This window comes from Tenrec ecaudatus, chromosome 1 (assembly GCF_050624435.1).
Source record: "Tenrec ecaudatus isolate mTenEca1 chromosome 1, mTenEca1.hap1, whole genome shotgun sequence".
NCBI lineage: Eukaryota > Metazoa > Chordata > Mammalia > Afrosoricida > Tenrecidae > Tenrec > Tenrec ecaudatus.
In genome coordinates, this window is record NC_134530.1 from 307535305 (window position 1) to 307544065 (window position 8761).

An 8761-nucleotide genomic window follows, 5' to 3' on the forward strand; every position below is an offset into this window, starting at 1 on the left:
TGACATCGTTGGACACTCATCCTACTGCGGAGCATATTTTTCAGAGCTTCCTGTGCTGAGGTTCCGAGCCTTCCCTGGTGCTTATTTATCCCCGGGACTGTGACCATGTGTGAATTCTGGCTGTGTTTCAACTGCTGTATTGCCGAGCAGCCCCAGCCTAAAAGGCGACAGCAGATTGACGGAAGCATGATCAGTGAGCCAACCAACTTTGTGCACACAGCCCACGTCGGCTCAGGAGACCTGTTCAGTGGGATGAACTCTGTTAGCTCCATTCAGAACCAGATGCAGTCCAAGGGCGGCTTGGGGCGTCATTGGCCGCCAATGTGCAGATGCAGCTGGTGGACACGAAGGCTGGCTAGCCCAGGGCTCCTAACAGATGTGTGATGGTCCCGTTCACCCTCTTGTGGTTGCTCCAGTGATGCGTGACTGTCCTGTGAAGAAGCTATCGCCGGATGACTACTGTGTCCCCGTCAGCTGGCATGCATGCCTCGGGACTCGTGGACAGAGTTCTTTGGATCGTGGCTTACTTTTCCAATCACTCTGAATCTGACCTTAGCATGATCTTTTTCATAACTGCTCCCACCATGTTGAAACCTCCTCCTTTTTTGTTGTTTTCCTTGCTCCCCGCCTTAAACATTTCTCTCCCCACTTGCTGCCCTCCGCCTCATGATTTGGCTTGGTAAGCAAGGACCTAGTAGTATTTTTTAATCTGTCACATGCTGTATATTTTGGCAAGTATGAGACACACAAGCACAGTTCCTTCGCGACTTCAACGGAGTGGATCTCGCGTGCTTCATGGAGTTGCTTTGTGGGGAGCCCACCGAGCGCCAGAGGCCAGTCTCTTTGCTGCCGGGGGCTGACGACCCTGCTGCTATTGGGGAGAACATGTAGCTGGGACAGCGGGCCACGTGGGCTTCCCAGGAAAAGATGACTTGTAGCGTTATTTAGAAGGAAGCCTTTTTGGTCGCTTTGATTAGAATTGCAATAAAAGAAATGCTTACACTCAAAAAAATATATAGGAAGTCAAACACACAAAGATTTAAAAGGATATACTGTCTTAAAACAAATTAAAAGAAAACTGTATAAATTATGGAGAAAGTAGATTTTGGACCCAGAGATTACCCGTATTAAGGAGTTCTTTCATGATAATAAACGAGAATGTGCAAAAGAGAATATAACGATCTTAAATATTTATTAAGTTGGGTTTTTTAAAATACTTTTATTGGCGGCTCTTACATCTCTTATCACAATCCATAAATTCCTCCAGTGTGTCAGGCACATTTGCTCATATGCTACCATCATCATTTTCAAAGGATTCTCTTCCCACATGAGCCTCTGATATCCGCTCCCCCTTTATTCTCCCACCCTCCCCTACCTACCCTCCCTCATTCATGCTTGATAAGTTATAAATTATTTTTTCCATATCTTACATCGTTCTACATTGACCCTCACCCTCTTTTCTGTTATTGGACCCCTGGGAGGGGGTTCTAGTTTGAGTCTTGTGATCACTTCCCGCTCTCTCCCCCCACCCTCCCCTAATCCTCCTGGTAACTCTACTCTCCTTGTTGGTCCTGAGGGGTTTTTATCTACCCTGGATTTCCTGTGTTTTGGGCTCTTATCTGTAGCAGTGTGCATGTTCCACTCTAATCCGATGTGTAAGGTAGAATTGAGGTCATGATAGTGGGGTGAAGGAAGCACCAAAGAACTAGAGGAAAGGTATGTTTTTCATTGGTGCTATGTACCTTCACTCACTCATCTCTTCCCTGTGACCCCTCTGTGAGGGGATGTCCAATTGTCCACAGATGGGCATTGGGTCTCCACTCCATGGCCCCCACACCCCATTCAACTTGGGTATGGTTTTATTCTGGGTCTTAGATGCCTGATACCTGATCCAATCGACACCTTATTATCACACAGGCTGGTGTGCTTCTTCCATGTGGGTTTATTGCTCTGAGGTAGATGATCGTTTGTTTATCTTCAAGCCTTTAAGACACCAGATGCTATATCTTTTGATAGCCAGCCACCATCAGCTTTCTTCACCACATTTGCTTATGCACCCATTATGTCTACAGTAATCATGCAGGGTAGGTTAGCATCACAGAATGCCGGATTGTTAGAACAAAGTGTTCATGTGTTAAGGGGGTATTTACGTCAAGGCCCAATAACCATCTGCAACCTCAATTCTTAACATAGAGATATGAGTACATAGTCCTAGGCCCCTTTCTTTATATATATATATATATATATATATATATATATATATATATATATATATATATATATATGTACATGCCTATATTTAAGCCTCTATAAATGTCCTTTGCCTCCTGGTTCTTTCCTCTATTTCCTTTTTACTTCCCTCTGCCCCACGATCATGTTGGACCTTCATTCGGGTTTAGTAATTCCTTGCAGCTACATTACCCTTGATTGAACCCCACTAGGCTTCCAATGACCTTCCTTCCATTGATTTTACTTCACTTGCTGTTTCCTTGGTTCCCCCCTTTCCCCTTCCTTTCTCCCACCTCCCCTTCTCCCTTACACCCTGAAACCATTGGTTCCGTTCTTTTCATATCTGGATTATTTGTCCCACTTCTCTTATCTAGATAGACATGCAGATACATTAATAAGTGCAAAACTCAGGCAAAGCCAAATAAGTTAACAAAGGAAGCGAAAAGCAACAAAACAATAACAACAATTGCACAAAATAACAATAAAAAAAGCAAGCAACCTACCAAAATGGGAAAACCTATAGGAACTTTAAGGTGTGTTTGTTTCCCTTTACAAGTGTTTTCCAGTCAAGTCTGCTAGGGTGGCACACTCTGTCTCCCAAGTCTATTTTGGCTATTCCCCATGGTTTCATCAGTCTGCTCCTCCTGCTGCTCTTCTGCATGACTTCAGTGCCTCACCCCAGGGTGATGGAGCCAGACAACTGTGCACTATTTCCGCGCTGTGTCTCCACTGCTGTCCCCGCGGCGTCATGGTTCAGTGAGGGATGCTATGTCCCATGGTGGGGCCAGCCCAATGGTTCTTCCTGTGTGTTGTCTGCTCCAAACAGGAACAATGTCACTGGGGTTGGTGGGCCAAGATATCCTCTCCTCCCTCTCTATCCCTTTGTATTTCTCCCATGTGTGCTCTAGTCCTACGTGCCCTCTCCCCAAGCTGTAGTCTCAGTGCTGCCCTCTAAAGTTCATTCTTATGAGTGTGGGGGAGGGTTTGTGGTGGTGTCCACATCGTTGGGATTGGGGCTGGCCCCCCAGATCTCTCTATTGGATCCCTGGTACATGCCAGTATGTCGTATTCATGTTTTGGCATATTGGGTTGAAGCCTGGTCTCTCTCCCTCTCCTGTGGAGATGTAAACAATATTCTCCCCTTGGGTGGATTAGTGCCCTATTCCCCTACTACTCATGGCTTTTTCCTCCTTCTGTTTCTTCACTCTTTTATTTAGTTGGCTGCCATGTATATCCCTGGATTGGGGTTGGCCCCTGCCATAGTTGTTGGACCTCACCTCAGGGATGTATGTATATAGCTTTTCCCCTATGCCCCCCCCTTTTTTTCTTAAGCTTACCTCAGTGAACTCATGTTGTACTTGTCCTTTTGTGCTTGACTTACTTCACTTAGCATGATTTCCTCCAGTTCTTCCCATGAGGCAATGTGCTTCAATGCTTTCATTGCTGCATTGTACAGACACGTAACACTTCATTGTACGTATGCACCACAGTCTTTTTGATACATTCATCTGTTGGTGGAAATTCGGGTTGTTTCTAACACCTTGCCATGCTGTGCCACAATGTGTGGCACAAAACGGTGCCACAATGAGCCTTCGAGCTCAGAGGACTGGCCATGGTTATTTCTCACCTCTTCTGGGTATATGCCCAGTAGGGGGATGGCTAGGGGGTATAGTAGTTAAATCTCCATCTAGTTTAGACAGCACTAAATCTATTTCCATTATGGCTGTACATATCTACAGGTGCATCAGCAGTGGACAAGCAGTCTTATCTCCCCACAGCCCCTCCAATAACTGTTACTTTATGATTTTCTGAATTGGGCTATTTTTGAGGGTGTTGGGTGATATCTCATCATTGCTTTAATTTACATTCATCTTATATCAAATGATCAGGAATATTTTCTCCTAGGCTTATTGGCTATTCAGATTTCTGCCCCTGTGAAACTGTTATTCAGGTCCTTTACCCACCACCTTAGTGGGCAGTTCATTTTATTCTTATTGCAAGCTTGCAAAGTATTGTACATTTTAGTAATAAGGCTTTTGTGAGATGTCTGTATAATCCTATGTGCTAGAATTTACTCAGGTTCAACTTGTGTCCAAGCATGTGGTCTATCCTCGAGTATGTGTCATGAGGTCTTGAAAAGAATGTGAATTTTGTCATATTTGGGTGGAAAACTCTGAAAATATCTATGAGGTCAAGTCGTTCAATTATACTGTTTAGATCTGTAGCCTCCTTGTTGAGTTTCTTTCCTTTTGATCTGCCTTTGAGTTAGTTAAAGTTTATTGTGTCAATCTGGCCGATAAACACATGTAGGGATAATGGTAGGGCAGAGAAATAAATGGCTCGGTGAGCCTCACCTTTTGATTTCTTGCGTCTCTTGCTTTGTGATTGTCAGATCAGGGTGCAGCTGCCTTAGCCAATTCCCTGCTTCAGCTGGCAAGGCTCACTTCCTGCAAGATATCCCTGAGGTGAAGCTGTATGAACCTATTCCGATGCAGCCCTGGGTGCTGGAGCATCTGTGTGGAGACCCCTGCCAGTGTTGAGTTGCTTACATGTTCACTGATTCGACTGTCCTCCTGCAGTTGGCGTCTAGTGTGTGCTTTGTGAGATGGAGGAGGACTTTGTGGATTGCTGTTGGACCCTAACAAGCCACAGTTTCCCCATGGATGACAGCCTGGGAACCAAAGTTCACAAATGAAAAGCTGAGGATCCTCTAAGCAAGAGACGTTAACTTTGGTTCAGACTTGTGGCCATTGGCTTGTCCCTATAAGTGGTGTTCACATCCTACTGATAATGGTTTCTATGGAGATCCACAGAACAGGTCCAATCTGCTCAGGGACAACCAAAGTTAGGCTGTCATCATGAATCTAGGGTCCGCTCATATTGTCACATGTATACCCTTATTCCCTCCTCTTCCAATAGTGTATGACCCCCTAGGTCATCCTTCTCCCATTACTGTATGAATTAGTTAAAGTTTATTGTGCCCACCTGGCCGATAAACACATGTGGGGTTAATTGAAGGGCAGAGCGACAAATAGCTCAGTGAGCCTCGCTTTTCCAGATCTTGGGTCTCTTGCATTGTGAAGGTCAGACCAGGGTGCAGCTATCTTAGCCAGTTCTGAAGGAGCCATGAAAGGAGTGCTGTGCCTCGTGTCATCTAACTGTCTAGGACAGTGTGCAAATGTCTATCCTAGCTGGTTCTCATAAACTGCTTCCTTACTGCAAATGGCAAGAAATTTGGGGGAGCAGCAGCAAACAGTGTTCCTTGATAGAATGTAAACAAAAGTGGTATGGGTTGAGATATGGATTTCACTCTCAAGGCTATGAGAAAGTCAAGTGTGGGCATAGCAAACTTGTCTGGGAACACTGCCAGTATTTAGTACAAAAAAAAGCGCTGTCGTCCATCAGGGCTGCAGTTTGTACCGTCTCTGTGTCTACTTTGTGTTGCAGTCCTGTGTTGCCTCTGTATTGCCTGTGTGTGTGTATGTGTGTCTGTTTGGTTCATGTCCATTCTCCCTGCTCAAGAAACCACATCCAGTTCTCTGCTTCAGCTGGCAAGGCTCACTTCCTGCAAGACATCCCAGAGGAGAAGCCACATGGAGCTACACTGATGCACCCCTGGGTGCTGGAGCAGCCATGTGAAGACCCCTGCAAGTGCTGAGATGCTTATAATTCACTAATGCAACTTTCTCCCTGCAGTTGACATCATTGTATGTGATTTGTGAGCTGGAGGAGGAACTTGTGGATTAGTGTCAGGCGTATGGGTTCATGTTGGGCTTGTGGGCTTGGGCAGCACTGGGTTGGGAAGTTTTCTGGATGTGCACTTACCCTTCATCTAAAACTCTCTCTGATACTCATGGGTTTCTGTGATTTGTTTCTCTAGAGTATCCGTACAAACACACCGTATTACCTATACCACGACCCTTTCCTGTGACCTATGTCTTTACCTGTAATTAGGGGGTTTGCACATCCCCAGAGAATAGATAAGCCTTGGTTATCAATAAATCTCTCTCTCTTCACGTGGACCACCAAGTGAGGCTGAGGTGAGCATTGTTCCCATGAAATGTGTCTGACTCCATTATTTCAATCTCTCTTCTTTCTCTCATGCTCTCTATGACTTTACTATAATCTTTACTTATTATCGCTGTATAATTGCACCTACTGGACCCGGGATGGTGTGTTAAGGCTGGTACCCTGACACATGGTGCCCATCACATGTGGACTTGTAGGAAAAGAACTCTTTTTAGTTATATCCCATGTAACAATTGTACAGCCTCATTGGACAGAGAGGGTGAATCGGTAAAATGCTTTTGAGTTTTTTTGTGTGTGTGTGGTGTGTTTTAGTCCGAGTGAGATATGGGTCAGGCAAAGAGCAAGGATACAGAGTACAGTATCACGCTTTGCCACCTCTTGAAGAAACACAATGTAATGGTAACGAATAAGAGAATTAAAGATTTTCTTCAGGTGGTAAAGAAATTTAATCCTTGTTTTCTGGAGTCAGGAACCTTTGAGCTGGAGATCCTGGAAAAGGTATCCATTAACTTGACAAAAGCCCACAGGGAGGGACAGAGCATACCCACTGGAGACCTGGGACCTGTGGGTGCAGATTAAACAGTGTTGAAGCCTCTGCATGGGGATAAAGAAAAGAACCAAGGCCAACACAGCAGTGAGAATTATCTCCACATGGATCACCAAAGGAGGCTAAGGTGAGATTGCTACCATGAAATGTGTCTGACTCCATTACTGCAATCTCTCTTCTCTCTTTCATGCTCTCTATGACTTTACTATAATCTTTATTTTTTATTGCTGTACAATTGTGCCTACCAGACTGATGATGATGTGTTAGGGGCAGGCTCCCCTGAGAAACTCCCCCTGAGAACGAGAACTAATCCATAGCAAACAGAGCATTCAGCATCTCTCATGCTTGTTGTTCTATGCTGTTGTTCTAGGATAGTGTTTTTTTTTTCCTTTTTCTTACTATATTTCAGGTTACTGTGTTAACATTTGTGTGATAGACTATAGATCATCAGCAATTTATACCTCTCTCGTGTGTATTCTTCCTTGTGTTGAGCTCGGTTCCTTGAGGCATACTCTAAATGAATGCTGACTGGATATCTGAGAAGAATCTACAAGGTGGGCAGCTCCAGCTTTGAATAAGAGAGATCATCTAGCAAAGCCTTGAGCACACTGTGCAGGGACAGTAGGGTCAGGTACAAACCATCTGCCACATCGAACACTCGATCTGGGGAAGAGAGTACATTTTTTAATGACAGATTCAAGTTCTCAATAATACTCAAGGACACCCTAGTGTTTGTTCTGTTATTTAAATTAACCAATATTCTAGCAAGAATCTTTTTCATTCCCAGGGATTTTATGTAGCTCTAGTGGTATAGTGGTTACTTGTTGGGCAACTGACTATAAGGTCAGCCATTTGAAACCACCAAGTGCTCTTGGGGAAGACAGATGGAAATTTGTGTTCCCATAAAGAATTACAGTCTCAGAAACCCACAGGAAGAAGGTCTACCTTGTCCTGTAGCGTCAGTATTGATTTAATGGCAGTGAATTCTTTTGTTTGTTTGTTTGTTTGTTTAATGACATCATAATAAACTGGCCACTGGCAGATATCGGCCCTCTGGGTTCTCACACATCCCTGCTGTCCTTGGCAGTAACTTCATCCGTCTTAACTCCAGTGATTCTGTGCTGTCACTTAGCTTCTGCTACCAAGAGATCCCATTAGACTCAATGAAATTAGGGAGTTACCTCAGTGGTGGTGTCTTCTCTGGTCCTCCTTGACTCCCTTAGTGTCTTAATGCTGCTGCAATGAAAATAATATAAACAAGTGACTTTAAAGAAGAGGAGTCTATTGTCTCACAGTTTTGAAAGTTAGATGTCAAATTGTGGCATCATCTCCAGGAGAGAGGTCTTGCTTATTGGTAGCCCCAGGAGTCCCTTTGGCTTATAAGAAACTAGAAAAATTCAATGCCATCAAGTTGATTCCAACTCATAGAAACCTTATAGACAGGATAGAACTGCCCATGTGGGTTTCTGCGATTTTACTGCAGGGGAAAACGTCATCTTTCTCCCGCAGAGAAGTCAGTAACTTTGAACTACTGAGCTTGCAACTAGCAGTCCAAGTCATAACCACTACGCCACTGGGGTTCTTTGGTTCATAAAAAGATCCTTATTCTCTATGTGTGGTTCCATGCCTGTTTCCTTTTTTTCCTATGGCATCACTCCGAAGGGCATAGGTTTAGGACCCAACCTGGTTAGCATGCCCGCATTAATATAACAAAAGAAAACCTTCCTTCCAATAGAACTCAGGGATTTAGACTTCCATGTAACTTGAGGTAGGGAGACGGGAGTCGAGGGGGAACACGATTCAATTTGTAACACTCAATTTTTAAATTCAAAAATTACTAGCTCGGGGCTGACACTTTCTCATGTGACTCTGTCTTTCCTTCCTTAGACTTGGGGTGCCCCTTTATCTGTGTCGTCATGAAAGCACAGATCCAGGCTATCTTAATACATGTTAATA

At 44.3% G+C, this 8761-nt stretch overlaps 1 pseudogene; it reads left to right on the forward strand.

The window, feature by feature from the left end:
- LOC142437554 (CDC42 small effector protein 2-like) lies at positions 1–359 on the forward strand (annotated as a pseudogene).
- Positions 360–8761: the final 8402 nt, after the last annotated feature.